We start from the raw sequence: 14575 nt of genomic DNA on the forward strand, positions 1-14575 counted from the left end.
CTTCATCATTTAACGTAAGGCTCTTTTGCCCTTTGTCTCTAGGATACATCCATCCCTGTGGTCCTCCCTGCCTTGCTGCTCAGATTCTCTCATCCTACCCTGCTTCGGTGCCCATCCCTGCTGTCTAATGTGTTCATTTCCCCTTCTCATCCCCTTGACTGATTTCTAGCTCATCTTCTACACCCCAGCCTTCCTCAGCCTCTCCCGGGTGTTCATCCCTCCCTCACGTGCAATGCAGACGCCTGCTGTTGATCCCCTCAGCATAGCTTGCACTTTGTATGGCTTGTGACTTTATCTTGCTATCTTTTCTGCTGGACTGTAAGCCCCATAGAAATAGGAAACATGGAGCCGTGTCATACAAAAGGAAAGAAGTTAGCCTTCCCTTGACAGAGATGGAGGGAGCCCTCGCATCTAATAACACAGTTAAGGCATTGTCGCCTGCTTTGTTGTACCTCACCCCAGTGTAATAGATGCCTGGACTCAGGGCTGCACAGAGTACAGTTTTAGACATTGTTCAGCTATCACTGGGAGACATAGCTCAGTAACAGAGCACTTGACAGGAGAACATGAGGCCCTAGGTTCAATCCCTGGCAGACGGAAAACAACCTGGCAACCATCCAGGGACCATGCTTTTCCTTTATTTTTTAAATTTAGTTCAGTTCTTTGACACAGAATCTTACACTGTAGGTTTCCCTGGCTGGCTTAGAACTCATTCCGTATCTCAGACTGACCATACAATCCTCCTGCCTCAGCCCCAAGTACTAGGATTACAGGCATGCCTCTCATGCCATGCTAGGTAGTAAGTCTTATAAAACTCCAGAACGAAGGCTGGCAAGATATCTCAGTGGTAAATGCATTTGCCATGCAGCACTAAATAAACCACTGAGTCTCAGCCCCAGAATGCACCGTACGAGTAGAGAATCGACATCCGAAAGCTGTCCTCTGCGCCGCCCTACATCAAAGTATACGTGCACCTGACTCCAACAACAACAAGTAACATTTTAAAATCCTTCACAAAAAGGGGTGTGGAGATGGCTCAGGGGGTAAGAGGCCTTGCTGAGCAAGCATGAGGATCTGAGTTAGATTCTCCAGCATCTATATTAAAAGCTGAATGTGGTTACATATAGGCCTGCAAACCCGAGCCCCAGTAGGGGGCTGAAATACCTGGATCACTAGGGCTTGCTGGCTGCTATCCTAGCTCCAAATTGAGACCCTGTCTCAAGAGAATAAGCTGGAGAGTGAGAAGGCAGGACAGCTGGTGATGTTCTTCTCTGGTCTTTGTGTTCAAACTACATACACCTACCACACATGCGCGTGCGCGCGCGCGCACACACACACACACACACACCTACCACACACACATACACACACACTTCAGAATCCCAAGCAATTATCCTAATATATAGCAGGCATATAATAATTCTGCTAATCATTGAGTGAGTGGACAAATGAAATGGTGGGTGACTAGAAAGAGAGAATGCATGGCCAGACAGGAGGAGACTTATCTGAAAATGTAGAAGGATGGTTTGGGAATGTATTTCCTAAGTGAAAAAGAAGAAAGCGGGGCAGGGCGGGAGGGAGGGTGTGGCAGGAGTCAATCAACTCTGGGTTGGGGGAGGAAAATGGGGAGATTGTGCTGAAAAGTATCTGTTTCTCTCTGTCCAGCAATGGGCGAGCTGTTTCTTTTTCTTCTTTCTGGCCAGGCAGGCTGATGCTCACCTGTAATCCTGGCTCTTAGAAGTGAGAGCAGGGTAGGAAGTTTAAGGCCAGCCTTGACTACATAGTAAGTTCTAGGTCAGGCTGGGTTACACGGAAACCTTGTCTCAATAACTAAACAAACAGGGGCTGGAGAAATGGCTCCGAGGCTGAGAGCTCTTCCATAACTTGGGTTTGATTCCCAGTACCCACATGGCATCTCACAACTGTCTGTAACTCCAGTACCAGGGAATCCAAGCCTTAGTAGGCACTGGGCACACATGTGGTACACAGATATACATGTAAGCAAAATATCCACACACATACACTAAAAATAAATAAATAACGGACTACAATTCTTCATTCTATTCTTTAATCTGATAATGACTTCAGCTCCTTCATTGAGACCTGAGGCTGAAGAGATGACTCTGCAGTTAATTGTACATCTTATTCTTTTTTTTTTTTTTTTTTGTTTTTTTGGAGACAGGGTTTCTCTGTATAGCCTTGGCTGACCTGGAACTCACTCTGTAGACCAGGCTGGCCTCGAACTCAGAAATCCGCCTGCCTCTGCCTCCCAAGTGCTGGGATTAAAGGCGTGCGCCACCACCGCCCGGCGTACATCTTATTCTTGCAGAGGACCTGGACTCAGTTCCCAGCACTCAAAACTGTCTAAAGCTCTAGCTTTAGGGGGATCTGATGTACACACACACACACACACACACACACACACACACACACACACACACACACAATTAAATAAAGTTGTGGGGACTGAGGAGATCTCATAGGGTAAGCTTTGAGTGCTTTCAGTAAGTAGCAGTGGGCTCACTGACCTGACCATCATTTACATCTGACTTTAAACCTGCTCAGCTGGAAACTGCTCATTTCTAAAGCCATTCACAGCTTTATCTTCCCTGTTCATTCTTCCTTTGCATTGTCACCGATGTGGTTCCAGGAACTGGAAACATTCTGTGTGCAAGAAATTACCTTGAAAAAGGTCCACTTATCCTTACCAAGCAATGTTTGCTTTGTTTTTAATAGGAGTTTAAAATAAAGGGGGGTGGATAAAATGAGTGGGGAGGATAAAAAAGCAAATGGCTTGGGAAATGAAGAATTTCCAGCTGGATGGATTTAAAGTCAGATTGGAGTGACAGTCAGTGTGGTCTACTGCTACTTACTTATCTAATGCCCTACCCTACATGATCTCCTCAGTCACAATTCCCTTTATCTTTAAATATTTATTCAATCGTGGATGTGTCTTTGTGTGGATATGAGAGTGGGTGGTCACATAGGCCAGAGCCGTCAGATGACCCTGGAGCTGGAGTTTTAGGCAGTCGTGAGCTACCCTACAGCGTGCTCACTAAACGAGATGTCTGCTTATGTAAGTCATGAATAAGTCTAAATGTATGGTCTAAGATTCCCTGCGGCCACCAAGCCAACTTCCTAAGGCTACCAGGACCTCAGTTCAATTGATCTGATTCAGAATAAATCTGTATCCGTAGATGAGAAGGAAAATCTAGGTGAGGATTAAGGTCATGGCCAAGGTACAAGAGGAGAAGGAAGTCTGAGTTAATTATAACCTAGGTTCTGCCGTCTTTAATTCCAGGAAGCTGTTCCTTAGCTAGGTGGACAACGTGTTGGTTGACAGACATTCTTAGAGGCGTTAGTAGCTGCCAGTTCTAGAGTTCTAAGATATAGTCCATAAAGAACACTGTCAGTACTCAGTGACTAGAAATCTGTCATTTAAGACCATTGAACAAGGATTTGCTTGGCTTTTCCCCAGAAACTGGCCTGAAAAAGTCCCCCAAAGCCACCATTCTCAAGACCAGTTGGGTAAAGGTATTTTGGCATGGTTTCGTCGCTTAACTAAAAATAGTACCAAGGGCCAACACTATCGTCCCCACATGCTCAAAGGGCTACATTCTCAGCCCCTTGACATGTTCTGGAATATATATAGCATAATGCATACTTTAAAAACATTCAGCCAGGGGTAGTGGCCCATGCCTTGAATCCCAGTACTCAGGAGGCAGAGGCAAGTGGATCTCTGTGAGTTTGAGGGTGGTTTACAGAGTAAATTCCAGAACAGCTAGGGCTGGTACACAGAGAAACTCTTGTCTCGAAAAACCAACCAACTAACAAAAAATTGTTGCCTGGATAGAGAGTTGGCTCTGTGGTTAAGAGTCCTTGTTTTTCAGAGAACTGAAGTTTGATCCCCTGCACCCACATGGAAGCTCACAACCACCCATAACTCTAGTTCCAGGAGATCCACGACCCTCTGCTGGCCTCTGCTGGTACCAGGCGTGCACGTGATGCATAGAGATGCATGCAGGCAAAATACCCAAACACATAAAATAAAATGTTACTACCTCTGCATAGTGGATACGCGGATTTAACTATCACATGGCACCTCTACATAGTGTATTGCATAGTTAACTATCACATGGTACTTCATAGATAACTATTGTTTTTATGTGTCAGCTCAAAATAATTTAATTTACAGATTCAGGAGTAGACAATTGAACAAAAACATACCCACTACTCATCTTTCGAGAGCTGACAATACAAAACAAATAAACAAAGTCATAAGAAATAGCTGTGAAAGTTTGAGACAAACTCTCTCACTGGTCTTGACCTAACCAAGTAGACTAGGCTGGCTGGCCAGAGAGCCTCAGGGGTCTGCCTGTCTCTGTCTTTCCAGTGCCGGGATTATAAATCATCGTGATTTTTATTGCTATTGATATTTGTTTGTTTGTTTGTTTGTTTGTCTTATGAGACAAGGTCTGTGTAGCCCTAGCTGACCTGAAACTCTTATGAGGATGAGACTGGCCTGGAATTCACAGAGATCTGCCTGCCTCAGTCTCTCCAGTACTGAGATCAAAGATGTGTGACACCACCCCTGGCATCTTGGTTTTTGAGTATATTAGTTTCAACTTACCACTTCACTGATTGAGCTATCTCCCTATCTCTAAGACTTCACCAGATATGATGGCCTGCTCCTGTAATCTCGTAGTCTGAGAGAGGAGGATTGCTGTGGGGACATCACGGGTACACACTGAGTACCCCATCTCTATACAACGATGCACTTATGTGTGTCTTACGCCAGCTTGACACAAGCTGGAGATATCCGATAGGAGGGAACCTCGATTAGAAAATGCCTCATAGGACCCAACTGCAGCTTTTAGAGACTGATGAAAGAGAGCCCAGCCCCTGGTGGGTGGAGCCACCCTTGGGCTGCTGGTCCTGAGTTCTCTAAGGCTGAACAAGCCATGCTGAGCAAGACTGTAAGCAACAGCCCTCTATGACTTCCGTGTCAGCTCCTGCCTCCAGGTTCCTGCCCTGCATGAGTTCCTGTCCTGACTTTCTCCAGTGATGGACTGTGATCTGGGAATATAAACTGAATAAACCCTTTTCTCCCCAACTTGCTTTTGGTCATGGTAATAGAAACCCTCACTAAGACAAATGACAACAAAAAGCTGACTGTGTGTGGAAACTCAGCACCTGTGAAGCAGAGGCAGGAGAATCACTATAAACTGGGGGCCAGCTTGATCTATATAGAAAGCTGTAACTTGCCGGGCAGTGGTGGCGCACGCCTTTAATCCCAGCACTTGGGAGGCAGAGGCAGGCGGATTTCTGAGTTCGAGGCCAGCCTGGTCTACAGAGTGAGTTCCAGGATAGCCAGGGCTACTCAGAGAAACCCTGTCTCGAAAAACCAAAAGAAAAAAAAAATCTAAATCGACAGGCTGTGGGTAACTATGCAAGCATAAAGACATGAGTTGAAATAGCCAGTACCCATACAAAGCTGGACATGTTCTCGTGTACCTGTAACCTCAATCTGGGAGAAGAAAGTATAGAGCAAAGGTCAGAGACAGGAGGATGGCTGGAACCTGCTAGCTGCCAGGCTAGCTCCAGTGAGCTAGCAGACAGTGAGCGAACCTATCTGAGGGGAATAAGTGAGCAGAGACAGAGCTGGGCTCCAGTGTCTTCTGGGTCCTTCAAATGCTCACAGGTGCTCATACCCACACACGTGTGCATATACCACGCACACCTCTCCCACACTCAAACACATCCATACATATGTGGTAACTAACTAACTAAATAAATGTAAAAAAAAAAAAATTAAAGCTAAAAATTAGGCCAAGCGGTGGCAGTGCACACCTTTCTTTGATCCCAGCACTAGAGAGGCTGAGGCAGGTGGATATCTGTAAGTTCGAGGCCAGCCTGGTCTACTGAGCGAGTTCCAGGATAGCCAGGGCTACCCAGAGAAACCTTATCTGGAAAAACAAAAGCAACCAAGTAAATAAATAAATAAATCTTTAAAAAACAATGACAGAGTCAGGCATGATGTTACACTTTTAATCCAGCGCTAAGAAGCAGGTAGATCTTTGTGACTTCAAGGCCAGCCTGGTCTACATAGCAAGTTCCAGACCAGCTAGGGCTACACAGTGAGACCCTCACAACAAACAGACAAGCAAATTAACAAAGGAGAATTTATTTTGAAACATGAGCAGAAAGGAGGTCATTAAAACCACCATGGGTTGTTTGGACTTCTAAACTATTGAGGGTCAGGTCTTCCTCCCTTTCCCTCACTCTTTTCTGTGGTTAGAGCTCTCTCTACTAACATAAAGCCCGTCCAGTTGTTTAGGAGCCCAGGAAAACTGTGCTAGCCAGGGCTCTGACACAGGGCACACGTTGTGTGCCATGGTTTGCTCCAGCTCAACCTAAAATGGAGCATCCTTTCAGTGGGCTGGAGTTCAGATGTGAAAGGAAGACATCCCTTCTCCACTCCAGTCCATCCCAGTGGAGTAACCACTGCCCGGAGAGGAGAGAAGGTGGCCAGAGATGTCAGGCCAGGAAGACATTTGACTACCTTGTCTTAACATGGGAGTTGAACACTTTTTAAGTGGGAGAAAGAATTTTCTTGTTGGTTTGTGTCCTTTGGCTTTACCCACAAGAGCTTCTGAGGGATTTACTACTCGGCTCTTGGAGGCGCTTGCTCCTGGGAAGGGTGGCTATTGGGTGGGGGGAGGGGGCAGTTGGGCTGAATGGTTATCGTTGAGCAAAGAAGCTCAAGGCCCCGAATCCAGGTCCATTTGGCTTCAGCGTTTACCTCTGGGGCAGTGGGGTGAAATTTGGATCCAAGAACATAAGCAGAGGCAGGAGGATCTCTGTGAGTTCAAAGACAGCCTGATCTACTTAGTGAGTTACCAGAGTTACACAGTGAGATTCTGTCTCAAAAAAAAAGCAAAACAAGGAGAGAGAGAGAGACAAACAGAGAGAGAGAGAGAGAGAGAGAGAGAGAGAGAGAGAGAGAGAGAGGTGTAATCAGTTTGCTGTTGTAGGCTGTGGTAGTGATGACTCGATATCATTTAACAAACCAATGTACACTAAGAAGACAAAGCTGTAATGAGGTTCAGGGTAAGGCAGTGAGGGAGCCCCACTCTCCTGTCTGCTTGGTCAATGGTGCTTTTCATTTTCTCCCCACGACTCCGACTCCAAGTGTCCCTAGACTTGGTGGCTACTCTTCCATGGTGTTCATATTGATGGTGTTGGAGAACACTTGTTTATGAGACAAGGTCTTACCATGCAGCCCTGCTGGCCTGGAGCCCACTGTGTTGATTGGCTGGAGCTGAACTTACAGCAATCCTGACTCTGCTTTTGGAGTCATTCCTGGCATTAGAGGTGTGTGCTATCAAACTTGGCTTCAATAACTTGTTCTATTGAGTTCCCTACTCTCTTGAGACCCAGAGTGAGATGACATCAGGGTAAAAACGCAGGCTGTCCTTAGGGGAAATGGTTCTATTTTAACATGCAAGCTATAATTCCAAACCACACAACAGTATTTTAATTGCTTTTAGATTTGCCAACACTGGAATTGAAGTTTCTGAAGATAACCTTTTTTGCTTCATGCAAGAAGCCCAGGGTATTAATTCTTATCAAAGCCCATCTATGAGGTGCATGTTGAAACCTCTGTAAGGAAAAGCATGCTGTTCATGACGTTCTTTCAGCTGCACAGAGGATGATGTACCCTGAAATGCAGGCTTGGCAGAGAGAGAGTTCAGATGGGACGGTTCTGAAGCATTCCAGGGATTTTCAGGAGTCTATTGCGTAAGTCCCCATAAAGGCTCTTCAGCTGCCCACCTCTTGTCTCTTCCTTCCCAGCCTCAGGCACAAGCGTCTCTGCTCCAACAGCCAGCCAGCAACACAATGAATCAGGATCCAAATCTGTTTGAGCGCAGGAGGTTGAGATGCAGGAGTGAGTCAGCTGGCACCCGCTTGCTCGCAGCTCAGGAGCAGTCTCAGCCTGCAGGCCTTCAGGAAGTGAGTCTCCCAGGCCAGCATCTCCCTCTGTGGCAGGCTGCCACCAAAGCCTGCTGTTTATCAGCCCGGGACCAAACACAGGCAAGTCAAGTCTGCTTTTCTCATATTTTGAAGCCCTACTATATAAGCCAGATAATGTGATAGGCTAGGATTGCAAGGGTGACTTGGATACCATGTCTTCCTTAAGCAGTTGCAGCATAGTGAGGGAGAAAAGGTAAATGCAGCACCAGAGTACAAGGATGTGTGCTGTACAGTCATCCATGAAAGGCGAGGAGGGCAGTCTGGAGAAATTGGAAGAGACCGCTCAAAAGAGGTGATGAGCTGAAGAAAGGGGAACAAAGATGTGCCAAATAGAAGAGGCCAGGACCAGAGGCAACAGGAGAAGCTTTCATAAAACATGGATCCTGAATAGATAAGCTGACTCTCCCCATCACAGTTTGTACAAGTGAGTTCTGTGTGCTTGGAGCTTGCAATCTGCAGCACCTAGTTCAGGCGAAGTGTACCACTTGCCGTGTTTGGTCCTGGGCTGATAAACAGCAGCAGGCTTTGGTGGCAGCCTGCCACAGAGGGAGATGCTGGCCTGGGGGGACTCACTTCCTGAAGGCCTGCAGGCTGAGACTGCTCCCGAGCGGGTGCCAGCTGAGTCACTCCTGCATCTATATTTACATGGGTGCAAACAGGGTAGGTGTGTAGATGATGTCTCCGAAGTGGAAGCGCTCCAACTGCTTACATTTTCTTAGTCAAGTGGGAAGCAAGATCATCTGTTGATAGAAATAATCACGGCCTAAGGGGGGAAAAAAAACTACGCTATGATTGGCAGGTCTTATGAGGTGCCGTCTTAAGGTTCTGACTGTGAGTATAAAAGGAAACTAGTCTTCTCAGTTGCTTTCTCCAGCTCCACTTAGCTGGGTGAAGCACAGAGAACTTAGAGTAGACCAAGGATGTGGTTTTGGCAAATCCATGGTGAGAGGCAAGGAAGTTGAAGGTGTGTTCAAAAGGATGACAAGCATACGCTAGAGACTGCGAATGAGTTTGGGGAGTGGGGGAGAGTCAAGGTTATAAGGATCGGATTGTTGATGGTTAAAGTGTGTTCGAATACACGTAGATGCGCATTTCGGAGCATGGGCTGGTGGGCGGTTAGAAAGGGATGCTTGTTTCATAAGGACACAGGAAGCAGTGCTAAAGAAAGGTAGGCTGGTTCTTGGGAATTTGGAGAAGAACTGAGGGCCTGGAAATGTACATTTCTAAGACCCCTGGTGGGGGCTGGAAAGATGGGTTATCAGGTAATGGTGCTTGCCTAGAAGCCTGAGGACCTGGGTTTGATGAAAGATTCAACTCCCACGTGTTGTCCTCGGGCCACTACAAGTGTTCCACATACATACAAAATAAATGATTTTTAAAAAGATCCTTAGTGGCAGTGATGCTGTAATTCTGGCAATCAGAGACCAGCATGTACATCGCAGAGGAATGCTATTGCAGTGATTCTCAACCTGTGGGTCTTGACCCCCCGAGGGTCACCTCTCAGATATCCTCTATCACAATCACATTTACATTACGATTCAAACCAGAAGCAAAGTTACAGTTAGGAAGAAGCCACAGAATAATTTTATGGTTGTGAGTCACCACATGAGGAACTGTATGTACGAAGGGTCACAATGTTAGAAGGTTGAGGACCACCGTGTTAGAGTGACAGCGAACCAGGAGACAAAATGGCCAAGAGATGAAAGGGCACGTGGCCTGGTGATTGATTGGTAGGCAACCAGGGGAGTAGAAAACTATCACATGACCTGATATTTAAAAGCTGATTTTTATGAGAACTGATTAGAAACTGTGGGGCTAAAGGATATTTGGTAGTCAAAGCGAGATTAAGGCAAGGTCACAGCTGGATGGTGAGGGGCCCATGCATGGAGAGTTCTAATGAGTATGGGAGTCTTTTGGGTGGGGAGCAGGTGCAGGTAAGTGCCCTGTAAAGTATCCCTGGTAGACTGTGTTGATACTCATCACAAGAGTGATCACAATCCTGGGAGAAGTAAAAAGCAAACTAATTAGGGAATAAGAGGTTCCACCAAGCTCTGCAGTATTTAGGATTAGGAAGTTACTAAGAGAAAATAAACCTTAGCATAGTCTGAGAGTGGAAACAAACAGAGCTGAGACTGTGAGAAAGCAGTTCAGGATGCTCTAAGGGAATACAGACTACAGCAGCACCGTTGCATGGACCCGCCTGTGCTCCCTCCACCACTTACTACCTACTTGGCCAGTCCCCACTGTTTCTCCTGCTCAGCATGAGACCTGAGACCTGTTGGTGGGTGAATCCGGTGTGTAACGTGCCTTAGAGAAAGTGGAGGGATAATCACGATGGCCAATACAAGTGCTTTCAAGATATGAACACTCAGCTGGGCAGTGGTGGCACACGACTTTAACCCAGCACAGAGGGAGGCAGAGGGAAGTGGATCGCTGTGAGCTCCACGCCAGCCCGGGCTACACAGTGAGACTCTAATCTCACAAACAAAGCAGCATCCATGAAAGAAAACAAAACCCCAAACAATAACAAACCGACAACAAGAAAGAAATGTATTGACTGAGGGATACACAGAAGATGATGTATGGTATGTATCTCTTAGGTGTGTAAGAGATGACCAAGTGAGAACAGTCTGCTACCCAAAGAAAACAATAGAGATATCACAAAGTAGAGAATGCACAGCACAGATAGCTTCACAGCCCTCCCTCCCTCCCTCCCTCCTGTCTCTTTAGAGAGTGCTGGTGATCAAACCGAGGGCCTGGTTCATACTAGGCAGGCTCTTTCTTACTGAGCTAGAACCCAACCTTTGCTTTCCTAGCAGCCTCATTTCCTAGCTGGAATTACATGTGTGCAGCACCATGCCTGGCTTCATAATAGTCTTAAAATAATGAAAGATGGGCTGGAGAGATGGCTCAGTGGTTAAGAGCACCGACTGCTCTTCCAGAGGTCCTGAGTTCAATTCCCAGCAACCACATGGAGGCTCACAACCATCTGTAACAAGATCTAATGCCCTCTTCTGGTGTGTCTGAAGACAGCGACAGTGTACTCACATACATAAAATAATGAAAGATTCAGAGGATGGAGAAATGGCTCAGCAGTTAAGATCACTTGCTGATTCGTAGGGGATAGAGGGGGTTTGGTTCCCAGCACAAGCGTGGTGGCTCCAGCCATCTGTAACCCTAATTCCAGGAGATCTGATGCTCTTTTCGGACCTCCTTGAACACTGGGCACATATCTGGTGCACATAAGTACATGAAGACAAAACATTCCTATACATAAAAGAAAATTAAAAGTTTACCAAAAAAAAAAAAAAAAAAAAAAGCAACTAAAAAAAAAAAAAAAAAAAAACTTTGCTGTTTACCAACATTGTTGCTTTTTTAGAAGCAGCTGAGTGACCACTGCTGATGTAACTGGTGTGGGTTGCAGAAGCTACTGTCCCTGGCCTCATGTTTTCTCTTTACAGACTGGGAGATGCAGAACACACACCCTATGCTGTCTATCCTACTAGCCTAGCTTTTGTCACAGAGAACTGAAATTGCCTGCTCATAACAAACAAAAACAGGGCCTCACTGGGCTGTCCTGGGATTTAACTTATAGACCAGGACTGCCTTTAACCACAGAGATCTACTTGTGTCTGTTTTCCAAGAGGCATGCACCACCATTCCACTTGTTAAAATCTTTTTTCCTAATAATCTTGTCTTTACTGTTCTTCAAGTACTGGGATTTCTTTTTCTGGTGTTAGGGATCAAATTCAGGGCTGTTTGGTAGGCAGGCACTGTCACTAAGCTAGTCTTAGCCCAATAGTACAGTTTCTTTCTCTCTCTCTCTCTGGAAAGGGTCTCACCACCATGTAGCTCAAACTGACTTGAGCCAGTGGGTAACGTAAGCCAGCCTTCAGCTCTTGATCTTTCTGCCTCAGCCTTGTGCCAAGGGCTTAAGAGTGCCACCCACCTGGCTGAAGTCAGTCAATGTTTTGAGGTTGGTCTCAAACTTCGTAGGTAGCCAAGCAGGACTTCGGATTGCTCTACCTCTCAAGTGCAGGCATTACAGACCATGGGCCACAGTCCTAGTTTATGCAATTCAGGGAATTGAGCCCAAGGCTTTGTGTGTGTTTGTGGGGGGTGGGGCTGTGTGTGTGTGTGTGTGTGTGTGTGTGTGTGTGTGTGTGTGTGTGTGTGTGTGTGTGCTAGGCAAGAAGTACCAACTGAGCTACATCTCCAGCCCCAATTCAATCCTTTTTCTAAAAAACAAAAACATGTTGGCAGATGGGTTATGACTGGGCACATGAGGTCAGTGGGTAACTTGCAGGAGTTACTTCTCCCCTTCAACCGTGTATATTTCAGGGGTTGAACATCAGGTTTGGTGGCAAGTACCTTTACCCACTGAGTCATCTTACTGACTCCATGGTATAGCTCAGGCTAGCCTCAAAGTCATGCTCCTTCCACCTATGCCTCTTCAGCATTTCCTACTAGTATATATAACCAAGCAGTGCAGTTCTTTCTTTTCTTTTTTTTTTTGAGATGGGGTCTCACAATGTAGCTCTGGTTGTTTTGACATGCACTCTGTAGACCAGGCTGGCCTCAAACTCAGAGATCCACCTGCCTCTGCATCCAGAGGGCTGGGATTAAAAGTGTACCACCATGCCCAGCTTCAGGCAGTGCAATTCTTAAAATGGCATAAAAGATACTTCATGTTCTTCTAAACATACTGGCTATCATCTTACTACTGTTCCCTACCCACTACTTCAGACACACTAGTGTTCTTCCAGAATGCCCACTATGTCAGAATGCCAGAAATTTAAGGAGTGTGTATTACTTTTTCATGTCAGTTTCCTTGCTACATAGCCAAATGTGATCCTGATTTTTTTTTGTAGTGGAAATTTTATCTAGATTGAAACATTGCACCCTACAAGGAAGCTCCTTATGCATGAAGGTAAACAACTTAAAATAGTTTCAGGAAGTCCCTGAAACTGACCAGATTCACTAGGCCTCTCTGCCAGAGTTAATAAAAGCTGAGAGCCTCTCAGATGGAAAGAAACTGAACTGCAAAGACTCCTAGATCAGACCATCACCTGCCTGGAAGAGGTTTAGACTAACTAAGACCAACAAACTTTAACCGACCTGGTTAAGAATCTCTCCTACCTGTTTCGTAGGTTCCCCAGCTTCTCTGAGCTGTTAGCCACATTGCAGTAGGCTTTGGTGATGCTTTGAGTCCTTTCTGTTCCTATAGTAACTCCAATAGAATTCATTGGTTTGCCAAGTTTAGACTTAGGTGGTATCCTAATTTGGGTCTGTCGTGAAATTCCTGTCTGGGGTATATAAATGTGTGTTGCATCTCCCCATGAAAAGTTTTGACACACAATACTTAATTTAAAAAAATGTATATGGGTGTTTTTTGCCTACATTTCATGCGTATCTGTTCACTATGTCTAGAGGTCAGAAGAGGGCATTGGATCCCCTGGAACTTGTTAGAGATGATTGTTAGCTGACATGTAGGTGTTGGGAATTGAACCTGGGTCTTCTGTAAGGGCAGCCAGTGCTCCTTAACCAGCAAACCTTCTGTTCAAGCCTTGACCTTTGACTGTGCAGTTCCACCCTCCCTGCTGGCATCACACATGTTCCTTACCCTACTCCATTCTTCTTGGATTGCATCCTCCTGGTTTGAGACCGGGGCTCTAAGTAACAGACTGGACTCATACTCTAGAACCTCCTGCCTCAGTCTTGAGGTTTTCCTTAGGTTATCTCCAGAAAGCCTCTTTTGGTCCATCTTCTCAACAAAGTCTAGGTTAGGTTCTTCCAAGTTTATCTTCCACTGTCCTCATCTTAAAACCAGACAGAGCTCTCAGAACAGCGAACAGTCCTGAACAGGTTTCTATGCTTAGGAAGAACTTGGAACTTAGCTGGTACACATAAACAACTGAACTACAACGAAAACCAAGCAATCAGTATCCACAAATTCCATCAAACTCCAAACAGTTCTCTGCTAGGAGGCAAGGTATGTGGAAGGGATAGGGGCAAGAAGCCTGGTGAAATCCACTGGTCACTACAAGCAGCCCCCTGCTATTTTAATCTAAGAAAATGCAGACACAGTGTGAGTCACAAAGGTGTGCTGTGGGGAAGAAGGAAGTAGTAGAGAAGACTGTGTCTTCTGGTGTGACTGTTGCTTTAAAAAAAGAGCATTACATATTACAAACCACTTGAGTTCAGGTTACAGCAGGCATGGCTGAATTCCGACCTTTGTTGTGTTTTTCTCCTGGTTAGCTTTACTAGTCATGCACTACATGGGAAAGAAAGTCACCTAAAGCATCATAGAAGCATCTCTACAGTCCTCTGCTATGCAATTTAAATGACAGACTACGTCCAGAAACAGGGTGGTTTTAGTTTGGCTCACTTGTGTCCCTTAGAACATTATATTTCAGAAGAGGGACAGTCTCATAGACTTTGCTGCTCTGCTCATCTCTAGAAGAGCTGTACTGTTTCTTCACGAAGGTATAGAAGCCATGTTCCAACTGCAGGATGTAATTGTGGGATTTAAAGGACAAAA

The 14575-nt window shown here is 45.7% G+C and overlaps 1 pseudogene; it reads left to right on the forward strand.

Moving 5' to 3' along the window:
- The first annotated feature begins 350 nt into the window (after positions 1-350).
- Positions 351-468, forward strand: LOC143439454 (U6atac minor spliceosomal RNA; annotated as a pseudogene).
- Positions 469-14575: the final 14107 nt, after the last annotated feature.

This window comes from Arvicanthis niloticus, chromosome 26, assembly GCF_011762505.2.
Source record: "Arvicanthis niloticus isolate mArvNil1 chromosome 26, mArvNil1.pat.X, whole genome shotgun sequence".
NCBI lineage: Eukaryota > Metazoa > Chordata > Mammalia > Rodentia > Muridae > Arvicanthis > Arvicanthis niloticus.